This window comes from Zalophus californianus, chromosome 10 (genome assembly GCF_009762305.2).
Source record: "Zalophus californianus isolate mZalCal1 chromosome 10, mZalCal1.pri.v2, whole genome shotgun sequence".
In the NCBI taxonomy this organism is placed as follows: Eukaryota; Metazoa; Chordata; class Mammalia; order Carnivora; family Otariidae; genus Zalophus; species Zalophus californianus.
The window spans coordinates 101,693,260-101,705,246 of NC_045604.1; the positions used below are offsets into that span (position 1 = coordinate 101,693,260).

At 43.0% G+C, this 11,987-nt stretch overlaps 1 non-coding gene across 1 annotated transcript; it reads left to right on the top strand.

Moving 5' to 3' along the window:
- Positions 1-11,122: 11,122 nt before the first annotated feature.
- LOC113933823 lies at positions 11,123-11,229 on the top strand. Its single transcript, XR_003523518.1, has one exon. It is a non-coding gene; the product is annotated as a U6 spliceosomal RNA (small nuclear RNA).
- The last annotated feature ends 758 nt before the right edge of the window (positions 11,230-11,987 follow it).

The following is an 11,987-nucleotide window of genomic DNA, read 5'->3' on the forward strand; positions in this document are numbered from 1 at the left end:
TCTGTCATTGTATGCATGCTATTCTGTTGGGTATGGCGGATGTTTTACTGGCTATGTCCAGTTACCTTTGGCTACCCAATGAACTATCTCAAAATGGAGTGACTCAAAATGACAATAATTATTTTATTATTATTTCTCATGCTGCTGGAGGTTAGCTGGGTTCAGCTAGGGATCCGTGTTCTAGGATCTTTCATGTGGTTGCAGTCAGATGACAGCTGGGGCTGAAGTAATCTCAAAGCCTTCCCCACCGCATGTCTGTGTGGTGGTGTTGCTGTTGGCTGGGACACCCACATGGCCTGGGTGTCCCCACAGGATGGTGACTCCGTGTCAAGAGTGAGCACCCCAATAGAGCCAGGTGTTTTTTTGGCCTCGCCTTGGAAGCCACAGAACATGCCCTCCTCCAGAGTCACAGATGCTCCCAGATTCAAGAGGAGGGACCACGGACTTTCACATCCCAATAGGAGAGGGCCGAGAGGTACATGTGAGGTAGGTGGTATTATTACGGAAATTTGGAGAAAATATAGTCTATCATTGGCTGATAGGATGCCTTAATTCAAGACATTTTCTTGGGTGAATAGTAAATAAAGAGCCAGAAGAGAAAGGGCTAAGGATTTCCACACCGTTTCCATTTTGTGCTTGTTTCACTTTAAAGAAAACCATTCCAGTTGGTATCTCTTATAATTTTTTATTAACTGAAGCATTGGCTTTCAACCAGGCCAGTCCCTTCATGGACTATATTCTGTTGCGTATTTATGTATAAAAATGACTATCCCATAGCTTACAAAGGCAACATTAACAGTTACATCGTTTTCTGCCCAAAGATTTTGCTAGAAAGTATACTATGGACATTTGTTGACTGATTTGAAAAAATTCCTTTATTCTTTCAATACTTAAAATGTGTGTGTGTGTGTGTGGGGGGGGTGACATTGGTCATGATTTCTCTGGTGGAAAGGAAGTATTTGTAAGAAAACCTAGAGACTGTGGCAGGTTCATATAACACAGCTCTCTCCTTTGGGATGTTGTCCTTAATGTTTACGCCTCGGATGGTCCTACAAGATGCTGAAGAGGCCTGGATTCTCTTTGACTGAAGTGTATTCTGAGGAAAATATGAAAGATGAAGCCTTGTGCTTGGGTCTTTTAGTTCATTGTCTTGATGGAAAGAATTCTGTCAAGGGAATCTGGGCAAGCAGTTGGGCATCATGTCACCTGCTGTTAAATTTTGACAACTGGGTTTTACATGCCTACCAGGCTATGTGCATCAGAGAGGAAGAAGCAAATGAAAATAAAACTGCAAGTGTGAGACACCATCTTGGTTCTTCAGGGCATCTTAGTGGCTTGCCATGGAACTGCCTTCCCCTTACTTCTGATGTTGTGCAGTCTTCCGCTTCTGGAGCTGACAGTGTTCAGGCTTAGGTTTCCCCTTCTTGTCTCTCCAATCCTGTGGAATCCATGCCGGTGGTGTGCCTCAAAGCACTTTCGGAAGCAGTGCCTTTCGGAATTTACCTCAGTGAATGGGGCGTTGAGGAAGAATTGGTTAACTCTGAGTCATGGACTGGAGTGGCACTAGGAGTCCTCAGGGTCACTGAGGCAGAGAAAGGGCAGGTGGAAGAAGTGATCTCAGGCTGCATGGAACGTTGCTGTGTCTACCCAGAGAGAGACTACGTCGTGAAGTCTACACATGTAGATATAAAGCAAGTGGGACTTTTATAAACTAAGGTGGATGTGAACCTCTTACATGCCCATCAATGAGACCCAAAGAGGGAGAGAGAAGTGAAGGCTGAAGGAGACCAATGCTTTATAAGAAATATTTTAGATTTTTAGAGTGCCAGACTAGAGAAATTAGAATTTATAAAACACACATATGTATGTTTCATATGTGCTCACACATATATCCCATACATGTCTCATGTATGTTTAAATGTACATGTATACAACTTGAAAACACACACTCATAGTCCACACATAGAAATACATACATACATAGAAATAATAGACACAGATTTGTTTTTGAGGGGAGGGTGTTACTTATATTACCTTCCCTAAAGATCTTTTACTCTACCATAGAATCCCTTAAGACTCACCATTCCTTCTCTCTCTCCCCCTTCCTTCCTTTTTCATCTTATTGTAGAAAATTTCAAACATACACAAAAGTAGAGGGAATAGTGTAATAAACTTTGATAAAGAGCTCCTTTATTTTTTTTTAAAGATTTTATTTATTTATTTATCAGAGAACAAGAGAGAGAGAGAAACAGCATGAGAGGGGAGAGGGTCAGAGGGAGAAGCAGGCTCCCTGCAGAGCAGGGAGTCCGATGCGGGGCTTGATCCCAGGACCCTGGGATCATGACCCGAGCCGAAGGCAGTCGCCCAACCAACTGAGCCACCCAGGCGCCCCAAGAGCTCCTTTAAATACCTGTTCTTTGAAGCATTTACAATAGAGTTCAGCTTACAAAAACATTGCCTAGGAAGTTTGGAAAGACTCCCTTTTGTGTAAAGTGAAGAATAAATATATTTTATAAAATTATTTCCAGGAGGTATGTGCACATGATACAACTATGGAGATTTTCTGACCAATATGAGTCAGAAAATCCAATAGAGTAGCAACACCAGAAAGGCTCCTTCTCTTACACATTTCTTTTTTTAATTTGGCCTTCAAGAGAATCTAAATCTAAGGAGAAACACAGAAAATATTTATTTAGGCCAATGCTTTTGGCCAGTTTTTTACAATGTGTGATATATGAAGCAAGTGACCAATTATTTCCGTGAAATAATCAAGTGGAAAGATTTTGCTCCCCACCACATTCTCTAATCGCTTCACAGAATCGACCTTTTAAAGTATGATTTAGACTGCACTCTCACCCCAGTGCTATGTGGCCCAATGAGGAAGGAAGACATACCTGGAGCTGGAGGTTGCACGTTCTGACTGGGGTTAATGGTCATCCAGGGGCCGAGGCAGATTGAGCAGAACCTGCCCTTGGGCCTCCACTTGTGAGGGATCCCAAAGGCAGAAATGAATTCTTGGACTCGGAAATGATGGCCAAGGGTGGACTTGACTCCTAGTTGGGGAGCTGAGTGTTCAAAGAGAAGTGCTGCTTTGGAGGGACACCTCTGGTGGCAGGGGGTGGGGAGGGGTAGGAGCTGAGGAGACGAGGATAGATACCAAGAAGGCGGAGGACAGATAGTTCAGGATGAAGTCTGTGAACCAGGTGAAGGTGTGAGGAAGCTGTTCGTAGTGGAACGGTCTCCACAGCAGGCAAGGACCCTGCCAACGTTGAGCCACGGTGAAACAGTGGTCAGTGTCATCTGCATGGCACCGTCTTGGGGGACGTAAAGCATGGTTCTCACACTGTTGCATATGAAAGTCCCTGGGGAGCTTTAACACACACACACACACACACACACACACACACACACACACACACACACCCCCATGCCCAGGCTGTACAGTGGTCAGTGTCATCTGCATGGCACCATCTTGGGGGACGTAAAGCATGGTTCTCACACTGTTGCATATGAAAGTCCCTGGGGAGCTTTAACACACACACACACACACACACACACACACACACACACACACACACACACACACACACACACCCATGCCCAGGCTGTACTCCAAACATACCAGAGGCATCGGCATTTTAAAAAGTTCCCTAGGTGAGTCCACGGTACAGCCAAGTGAGAAGTAGTAGCATAGAGTGACTGAAGGCACTGGGGTCTGTCCTGCCACTAACACTTACAAGTTATGTGATCTTGGGTGAATCACTTGGCACCTCTGAGCTTTAGTTGTGCGGCTAGAACTTGAAGGGCTTGGACTAAATGATCTCATTGGTGGTTTAGATAAATGACCCCAAACTTCTTTGAGAGGGAGGGTCTGTGTTCCCTCCCACGGAATCTGGACTCTGTGACTTCCTGCCCAGGAGAGTATGGTGGAAGTGATCCTGGGCCACCTGCTGGGTCTTGGTCTTAAGAAACTGACAGATCTCCTTTCCGCCTTTGGGGATACTTGTTCTGGAACCCAGCTACCATGCTGAGAGGAAGCCCAGACCACATGGAGAGGCCGCACATGGGTGTGCCAGCAGAGACAGCCATCTGAGGCGACAGGGGATCTCTAGCATCAACTGCCAGATGTGTGTGTGACGCTGCCTTTGGACGGTACTGATGATCCTCAGCTTTGAGGCACTATCAGCTTTGAATCTTTTTAGCTGATGCCCCAGATAGGCCTCATGGACAGAGACAGGCTGTCCCCACTGCGTCCTGTCCAAATTCCTGACCCACACTGTCCTTGAGCATAATACAATGGGTGCTTTACTTTCTGAAGCTTTGGGGGTGCTTTGTTACACAGCAGTGATAACCAGGACAAACTATCTGCTTTACCATTTAAGGAATGTTAGAGAATGCTAGTTTAACAGAGTCTTTAGGAGGGGTGGACTCTGGAGGAAGACTGACTAGGTTCAAATCCCAGCTCTGTGAGTTAGGGTACATTACTTACCCTTTTTATGCCCGTCTCTATTCCCTCATTAGAAATGGGATACTAATAATAACCTCCCTCATAGGGTTGTCATGTAGATTAAATAATTTAATATATTTAAAGAGTGAAGCCTATGCAAGTGTCTGCAATGATTATAAGGATGGTGATAAAGAATTGGCTTAGCCTTGATTTATCTGTAATTTGCAAGGTGTTGGAACGAAGCAGGGAGGGGTGGGGTAGGTGGGGTTGCTGCACAAACCGGGCATGACCCGCATTGCATTTGCCCAGCCTTCGTCCCATGTTGCTAGGTACTTCCAGGGACCTACATTGTTCTTAGCTATTCAGCAGGTGTTCAAAGGCACCTTGGAACTGTGTATCATGTCTCCGGACCTGTCACTGTCACATTGCTCAGAAATTGGATTCTGCAGAGTGGAAACATGTGGCTTGTTGGCAAGGCAACTGGTTCAGAGCAGGGACATTTCCAGGCTGAGAGAGCTTGCCTTTGTCAATTGGGTTACAGACCTCATAAAAATCTATTTGTTTGTGTTCTTTTCTGGATGCTCAGAGACATCGGGCCACCTGGAGCCATGAGGGGAGAGCGCTGTCCACAAATGGGTGTCTCCAGCTGCACTCCTTTCTTTGTGCATCTTGGCTGCCAAAGCAAGCCTGCGACCTTCTCAGTGTGGGGAGCGCCCAGGCCTGGCGAAGCGGGGACAGTGTGTCTTGGTGCCATGCTGGAGTGGGGAGGGCCCGCAGCCCTGGGTGCCTCAGACTTTTCTATTTTTGCCTTGAGGTAGATGGAGAGATTCAGGAGAGGGTTTGCAGCTCCTGTACTCCAGAGCACGATGTCATCAATTTCCATTTAAAAACCAGGAGGGTAGCCTTCTAAAATATTGAGTTTTGGGTGTGACAAATAGAAATTTATGGCACAAGGGTTAACTACTGAACTGTTCAGATCTGTCAGCAACGCCATCATGAATGAAATGAGAGACTAGGAAAGTTGAAAAAATGTACATGCTTCGGGTGGCAGCATGGGATTTGGTGACTGATGGCAAGTTCTTGGTTTAAGGGCTGGCTCTGCCACTCTCGGCCCCTTGATCTTGAACAAGTTAGTCTTTTTTGGGCCTCCACGTCTATGTAAGAAAGACAAGGGTAATGACATCATATCAGAGCACTGTTGTGAGGGTCAGAAAGGATCAAGTCTGTGCAAAGAACTTTTTAAACCATAAAGCTTGGGGCACCTGGGTGGCTCAGTCAGTTAAGGGTCTGCCTTCGGCTCGGGTCATGATCTCAGGGTCCTGGGATCAAGCACCACATTGGGTTCCTTGCTCAGTGGGGAGCCTGCTTCTCCCTCTCCCTCTGCCTGCCACTCCCCCTACTTGTGGTCTCCCTCTCTCTGTCAAATAAATAAATAAAATCTTTAAAAAAAAAAAACCCATAAAGCTTGACAGGTGTCCAGCTACATAGAGTGGGTTGGGATGCCTTCATAAGGGATCCTTACACCTGGTTGTCAAGGTCATATTATGTTCCTTCCTTCCTTCCTTCATTTATTAATTCACTCACTCATTTATTTATTCCACAAATTTATCAAGCATCTGCTGTGTGCCAGGCACTGGACCAGTTGCCGGGAATATAATGAACGAAAAATACCATAACAGGTCCCTGCCTCTTTGAGCTTAATTCTGGCAGGTGGAAACACAGATAAAAATAAATAAGTCAAATGTGATATATTCAACAGTGATAATAGAAATAGTGTTATGTAGAAAAATAACACAGGGTAGGGGAATGAGGTCCTATGGGGGTGGGGAAGCCTTTCGTTGTAAATATCATGTGGGGGAAGGCACCACAGAAAGGGTGGCATTTGATTAAAGACTTGAAAGAGGCTAGGAAGAGAGCCGTGACTTTACCTGGGGGAAAATCTTTCCAGGCCAAGCAGACAGGACCTGTAAATGCACCTGGTGAGTTTGAGAAAGGGCAAGGAGGGCAGGTAGCCGGAGTGAGGAGAGGGGGGGGAAGTAAAGGGGGTGTGGGCTTGTTGGTTTTGGGGCTAGATCATCCAAGGCCTCATTCCAACACCTTTGGCTTTTTCTCTGAAGGGATGGGAAGCCCATGGAAGGTTTGGAGCAGAGAAAGAATATGATCCTATTTAGTTTTAAAAAATAAAATAAAAAATTTAAAAAGCATTATTGAGATGAAAGTAACATACAGGAAACTACACATATTTAGAGTGCGCAGTTTGACCATTAAAAAGGTTTTAATTATGGTAAAATACTCATAATATAATTTACCATCTTAACCATTTTTACGTGTATAGTTCATTAGTGTTAAGACCATTCATGTTGTACGACCAGTATCAATTTGCAAAACTAGAACTCTATGCCTATTAAACAACAACTCTCCATTCGCCCCTTCCTCTAGCTGCTGTCAACCAGCATTCCACTTTATGACTATGAACTTGACTATTCTAGGTATCTCATCAAGGTGGAATCACACAGTATTTGTCTTTTTGTCACTGGCTTATTTCACTTGGCATAATGTCCTTAAGGTTCATTCATGTTGTAGCAGGTGTCAGTCATTATAGATTATTTTTTTCTAGAATTTTATATGAATGGAATCATAAGTATGTACTCTTCTTTTGCCTGATCTCTTTCCCACAGCATAGTTACTTTAACGTTCATCCATGTGATATCAATAGTTCGTTCCTTTTCATTGCTGAGTATTATTCCATTGAATGGGCATACTACTATTTGTTTATTCGGTTTCTCTGGAGCTTTGGGTTGTTTCCAGTTTTTGGCTATTAACAGTGAAGCTGCTCTGAACATTCCTGTACAGGTCTTGTGTGGGCATCTGCTTTCTGTTCTCTGGGGTAAATACCTAGGAGTGTAATGGTTAGATCATGTGGTGGATACAGGCTTAAATTTTTAAGAAATCATTAAACGCTTTTCCAATGTGGTTGTACCATTTTATACTCCCTTTACCAGTTTGAGAGATCCAGTTGCTCCACATCCTTACCAATATATGGCATGACCAGTTACTTTAATTTTAGTTGTTTCTAATAAGTGGGTAGTAGTAGTCCGTTCAAATCATTGATCCAGTTTTTTATTTTTTAAAGAGTTTGTTTATTTATTTGAGAGAGAAAGAGAGAGAGCATGAGCTGGAGCAGGGGGGAGGAACAGAGGCAGAGGGACAAGCGGACTCCATGCTGAGCATGGAGTCCGATGCGGGGCTTGATCCCATGACCCGAGATCATGACCTGAGCTGAAACCAAGAGCTGCATGCTAACTGAACTGAGCCACCCAGGCAGCCCTGTCCAGTTTCTAAATTGTGTTTATTTTCTTATTTTTGAACTTTGAGAGTTCTTTGCATATTCTGGATACAAGTCCTTCATTGGATATACGCTTTGCAAATATTTTCTCCTGGTCTGTGGCTTGTTTTTATTTTATTTTATTTTATTTTATTTTATTTTATTTTATTTTATTTTATTTTATTTTATTTTAAACAGTGTCTTCTGAAGAGTGGATCTTAATTTTGACAAAATAAATTTATTAGTTCTTTGATGGATTTGTTTTTTTAAGGTGTCATCCATCATCCCACTTCGGTTTCCAGAGGGTCCCCCTGGCTGCTCGGTTGAGAACAGAGTCAGTGGTGTACAGACGTGGAAATGCGGAGACCAGTTAAGAGGCTATAACAAGAAGACACGCAAGAGATGATGATGGTTTGGACCAGGATGGTGGTAGTGGTGGTGGTGAGAAGAGGAGGGATTGGGGTATATCTTGAAGATAGAGCCCATGGGTGGGATTTTCTGATGAAATTGGATGTGAGATGTGAGAGAAAGAAGAGTCTGAGGGCCTGGCAGGATGGTGCCTCTTACCTGAGATGGGAAGGCTATTGGTAGAGCGGGTGAGGGCAAAGACAGGGAGCTTGGTGTTTGACATAGTAAATTTGAGATGCCTCTTTGACATCCCAAGTGGAGTAGGTGCTTGGACATAGGAGTTGGAGCGCACTGTGATTCAGCCTCTGGTCATGCCAGGTTCTGGGTTATCCCCTGACATTTCTCTTCTTAATTGATATCCTTTGCTCAACTTGTCACTTCTTTTTTTGGAGCTCATAGACTAGCCACATTAAGTTCTGACTCATGTACATAGTTGTTCGCAATTCAAGCTCAAGACCACAGCCTGGATGGGTTCCATGTCTATCCCTCAGCTACACCTAATCCTGTTTCCTAACCACACCCAAGCCTGTGACAGTGCGGGAACTGACAGCCGAGGAACGTTGCGTGTATGTCTTTGTAGTGGGTAGAGATTTTCAGGCCTTGCTGACTTTTTGGGAGGAAAAGCCAAGGAATGCCGCTAGCTCTTTCCCTCGTTGCTCTGACATCTGTCTCTCCAATAGTTGGAATTACTCCCATTCGTAGATTTGCAATTGGAGGCTAACACTGGCTAAGTCTATCCTGCTCCTTGAGGGTAGATTCTGGCCACATGACCAAAGGGAGAAGTAACCACATTCTCCTTGGTCTTGCCAATGACCCTCCTCACTGCTAAGCAGTGTCCCTGGAATTGATGCTGTTCATTAGGAGTGGACTTGGATCCATTCTCAACTACCCAGAGATTTTCTGGAGATGCTTCTGAGTCTCAGTTTTAAGAAAAAAAAAAGGAGGTGCCTGGGTGGCTCAGTTGGTTAAGCGTCTGCCTTCAGCTCAGGTCATGATCCCAGGGTCCTGGGATCGAGCCCCGCATCGGGCTCCCTGCTCCACAGGAAGCCTGCTTCTCCCTCTCCCATTTCCCCTGCTTGTGTTCCCTCTCTCGCTGTGTCTCTCTGTAAAATAAATACATAAAATCTTAAAAAAAAAAAAGTTCATCTTTAAGGAAGACAATCACTAGCATTAGTATATTATTGAGGCCAATACATGCCTCCTTGGTCCTTTGGGCAAGTGAAACAGTGCCATCCGCCTGTGGTCCCCACAGGCCACATGGCATCTCCAGGGGTGTATGCGGTGAGTTTAGTATTTCAAATGTTGTAGATGCAGTGATCCCAGACTTAATGCAAAGCTCCCTTCAAAATGCCACTTCATTTTAGGAGATTTTTGTATCTTCTAATTTTGTTTCCCTCCAGTTTCTCCCTGTTGTACTAAAACCAAATAATTCAAAAAGAGAAGTGCTTTATCTGCTGTGCTGATTTTCATTATTCCTTACTCTGTCTCGGCCTTGTCCAATTGTGATGTTTACGTTGCTGTAATCGTATTGGATTGTAACAATTTTATATTCCTCTTCTTCCCCTCCCCCCTCCCCCTCCCCCTCCCCCCTTCTTCTTTTTTATTTTAAGTAGGCTCCACACCCAGTGCAGAGCCCAATGTGGGGCTTGAACTCATGACCCTGAGATCAAGACCTGAGCTGAGATCAAGAGTTGGTTGCTTAACCGACTGAGCCACCCAGGGGCCCCCTATATTATCATTATTCTTAATAATTGAGTCCTGGCTGTGTGCTAAGAACTTTACAGCCATTTTTAAGAGCTTCATTTAATCTTTATAGTGACTCTTTAGGTACTTGTATTACCTTCTTTTATGGTTGAGGAAACTGAGGCTCAGAGCAGAGACTCATCACCACCCTTTCACGTCGCAGGAACATGGGATTTGGTAGCAGTTGTTCAATAGCCACTGATTGTGCAATTTGGGGTGAGTCACTTACTTTTTCTGATTCTTAGTAATTCCTACCTACCTCCTGAGACCATTTAGGACTAAGAGAAGTAATGTATCTGAGGGTGGTTGATAAACTGTAATTTTTATTATAATTACAAACAATAGTTTACCACCCTTCCTTAATAATTTTCTTGTTGGATTTAGATCCTCTTGTATTAATTAACTGATTGATTGATTTTGGTTGTTAGAGTGACATTGCCATGAATACCTCATGTACCTTTATTGTTTATTCTTTATAAATCCCTTATGAGAAAGGGCTCCATTATGGCATCTTAAGATGATTCCCGATATGGGGGCGCCTGGGTGGCTCAGTTGGTTGAGCGACTGCCTTTGGCTCAAGTCATGATCCTGGAGTCCCTGGATCGAGTCCCGCATTGGGCTCCCTGCTCGGCAGGGAGTCTGCCTCTCCCTCTGACCCTCCCCCCTCTCATGTGCGCTCTCTCTCTCTCAAATAAATAAATAAATAAAATCTTTAAAAAAAAAAAAAAGATGATTCCTGATATGGATCTCCAAGAGATGATGTCAGTTCATGTGGCTACCAACAGTGTGTGCGGGGACTGGTTTTGCCACAGTGTTGTAATACTGAATAATTTCTAAAATTCCTCAAAGGTGGTGGGTGTAGGATGCTACAACATTATTGGAGTGGCTGTATCTCTGATTGCAAGTGAAGTGGAATGTTCCCCCACATGCTTGTTTACAAATAGCATCTCCGTTTTCATGAATTGTCTCCTTGCCAGTTAACATATTAGGGATTTAAGTCTTCAGGGTCAGTGTACAGAAGCTCTTTACATAACAGAGAAATGAACCCTGTTTTCTATTTGCTGCGAATGTTTTCTCCAGATGATATTTTTCCTCGATTTTAGTTCTAGCTTTACCAAATGGTTATTTATTTCTCCAGTGTACAAACTGTCCATCCTTTGTAATTTCTTCCAACTTAACTTATAAAGTTATTATCCCTTGTGCTTGCTTTCGCAGCACATATGCTAAAATTGGAACGATACAGAGAAGATTAGCCTGGCCCCTGTGCTAAGATGACATACACGTTTGTAAGGTGTTCCCTATTTTTTATGGTGTAAGAATTATATCTCAGTAAAGCTGTTACCAAAAAACCTTAGAAGTTATCTTCCCTCTAAAGATCTGAAGCAGTCCAGTAAAACAAGTTCCTTTTTAGAGGTGAAGGTTTTATTTAAGTTTTTCCTATTCATATTCACTTGGGATGGGTGACTATAATTTTCTTTTTGTGTGTTTTACCTTTATTGGGCTTTAGGAAGAAGATCATGCTTGCCTAATGGACATGAAGGTACTCATCTTGTTTTGCACTCTGGATGTTTTATACAACATCAAAATTATCTGTTTCTCAAAAGTATGAAAATTGTGGAAACACTGGGACCAGCTATCTTTTTTAGGTTGTTATCAGATCATTTCCTCAACTTCTTCCTTGGTTATTATTCTGTTTAGATTTACATTTCTTGAGTTATTTCTAGTAATCTATACTTTTCTAGAAATTATTCATTTCATTGAAGATTTCCATTTATTAGCTAACAGTATTCTCTTTGGATTTGGAGGAAAAAAGCTGTTTTCTATATTTTGTCCTATCTCCTTCCTCATTTCTAATTAAAAATGTTCCCTTAATTATATTTGTTGGAAGTTTGTTTATTTTAGTAGTCTTATCAAAAAAAACAGCATTTGAACTAATTTATCATTCTCCCACTTTATGCTTCACAATTTATTTATTTCAGCCTTTATGTTCATTTACTGCTTCTTTTTAAAATTACGTTTCCCCTTAACTTTTAAATGGAAGCTTTTGTTAATATCAACTTGGAT